This window comes from Nansenia antarctica, assembly GCF_963989245.1.
Source record: "Nansenia antarctica genome assembly, contig: SCAFFOLD_222, whole genome shotgun sequence".
Classification (NCBI taxonomy): Eukaryota; Metazoa; Chordata; class Actinopteri; order Argentiniformes; family Microstomatidae; genus Nansenia; species Nansenia antarctica.
In genome coordinates this window covers 70,581-73,080 of record NW_027663174.1, presented here as the reverse complement: position 1 = coordinate 73,080, position 2,500 = coordinate 70,581, and the positions used below count along the sequence as shown (strand labels likewise).

The 2,500-nt window shown below is 41.5% G+C and overlaps 1 pseudogene across 1 annotated transcript in view; it reads left to right on the top strand.

The window, feature by feature from the left end:
* LOC308175239 (platelet-derived growth factor receptor beta-like) overlaps window positions 1–2,500 on the top strand; it is a 33,086-nt pseudogene that overhangs the window by 25,514 nt on the left and 5,072 nt on the right. The window contains exon 20 of the transcript in view: window positions 55–166. The product of the transcript in view is annotated as a platelet-derived growth factor receptor beta-like (transcript). The remainder of the gene's footprint in view (window positions 1–54; window positions 167–2,500) is intronic.

Genomic DNA, 2,500 nt, shown 5'->3' with positions numbered 1-2,500 from the left:
TGTTCTCCTCTCCTGATGTTCCTCTCATGTCCTATGTTCTCCCTCCTGCTCCAGACCTTCCTGCCTCTGAAGTGGATGGCTCCTGAGAGCATCTTCCAGAACCTCTACACCTCCCTGAGTGACGTCTGGTCCTTTGGTGTTCTGCTGTGGGAGATCTTCAGCCTGGGTACATACTGCTACACTGCTACACTATTACACTGCTACACTGCTACTACTACTACTCCTACACTACTACATATCTACACTGCTACTACTACTACTACACTACTACACTACTACACTGCTACACTGCTACACTGTTACTAATTTTAATAATTTTAATTTTGCCATTTAGCAGACGCTTTTATCCAAAGCGACTTACAATTACGAATTACAGGGACATTCCCCCTGGAGTAACTGAGGGCTAAGTGCCTTACCCAAGGGCACACTAGTAGTGGTGTGGCTTCAGGCGGGATTTGAACTCACAACCTTCCGATCCCAAGTCCAACTCACTATCCACTAGACCACCACTACCCCTACCCCTTACTACTACTACTACTACTACTACTACTACTACTACTGCTACTACTACTACTACTACTACTACTACTACTGCTACTACTGCTACTACTACTACTACTACTACTACTACTACTGCTACTACTACACTGCTACACTGCTACACTGCTACTACTACTACTACTACTACTACTACACTACTACACTGCTACTACTACACTACTACTACTACTACTACTGCTACTACTACTACTACTACTACACTGCTACTACTACACTACTACACTGCTACACTACTACACTGCTACTACTGCTACTACTACTACTACTATTACTACTACACTGCTCCTACTACACTACTACACTGCTACACTGCTACACTGCTACACTACTACTACTACTACTACTACTATTACTATTACTACTACTACTACTACTGCTACTGCTACTACTACTACTACTACTACTACTGCTACTGCTACTACTACTACTACTGCTACTGCTACTACTACTACTACTGCTACTACTACTACTACTGCTACTACTACTACTACTACTACTACTACTACTACTACTACTACTACTACTACTACTATACTACTACTACACTACTACACTGCTACTACTACTACACTGCTACACTGCTGCTACTACTACTACTACTACTACTACTACTGTATACTACTACTACTACTGCTACTACTACTACTACTACTGCTACTACTACTACTACTACTACTACTACTACTACTGCTACTACTACTACACTGCTACACTACTACACTGCTACACTGCTGCTACTACTACTACTACTACTACTACTACTACTACTACTACTGCTACTACTACTACTACTACTATACTACTACTACTACTACTACTGCTACTACTACTACTACTACTACTACTACTACTACTACTACACTACTACACTGCTACTACTACTACACTGCTACACTGCTGCTACTACTACTACTACTACTGTATACTACTACTACTACTGCTACTACTACTACTACTACTACTACTACTATACTACTACTACTACTACTACTACTACTGCTACTACTACTACTACTACTACTACTACTGCTACTACTACTACACTGCTACACTACTACACTGCTACACTGCTGCTACTACTACTACTACTGCTACTACTACTACTACTACTACTGCTACTACTACTACTACTACTACTATACTACTACTACTACTACTACTACTGCTACTACTACTACTACTACTACTACTACTACTACTACTACTACTACTACTGCTACTACTACTACTACTACTACTACTACTGCTACTACTACTACTACTACTACTACTACTACTACTATACTACTACACTACTACACTGCTACACTGCTACACTGCTACACTACTACACTGCTACACTGCTACTACTACACTACTACACTACTACACTATTACACTACTACAACAACTACTACTACTACTACTACTACTACTACTACTACTACTACTACACTACTACACTATTACACTACTACAACAACTACCACTACTACTACTACTACTACTGCTACACTACTACACTATTACACTACTACTACCACAATGACACTACTACTACTACTACTACACTACTACCACACTTTGCATTACAACGAGCCAGCCTCCCCTGAGCTAGATACATGTAGTTGGTTTAGAAAACATTCTAAAGACAGATGTACGTACAGTAGATTATTTGTTGATTTGATTTGTGACCCATGATCGAACTGTCTGTCTGTCTGTTTGCTTGCCTGTCTGTTTGTCTGTCTATCTGTCTGCCTGTCTGTCTGCCTGTCTGTCTGCCTGCCTGTCTGTCTGTCTGTCTGTCTGTCTGCCTGTCTGTCTGCCTGTCTGTCTGCCTGTCTGCCTGTCTGCCTGTCTGTCTGCCTGTCTGTCTGCCTGTCTGTCTGTCTGTCTGTATGTCTGTCTGCCTGTCTGCCTGTCTGTCTGTCTGCCTGTCTGTCTGCCTGTCTGCCTGTCT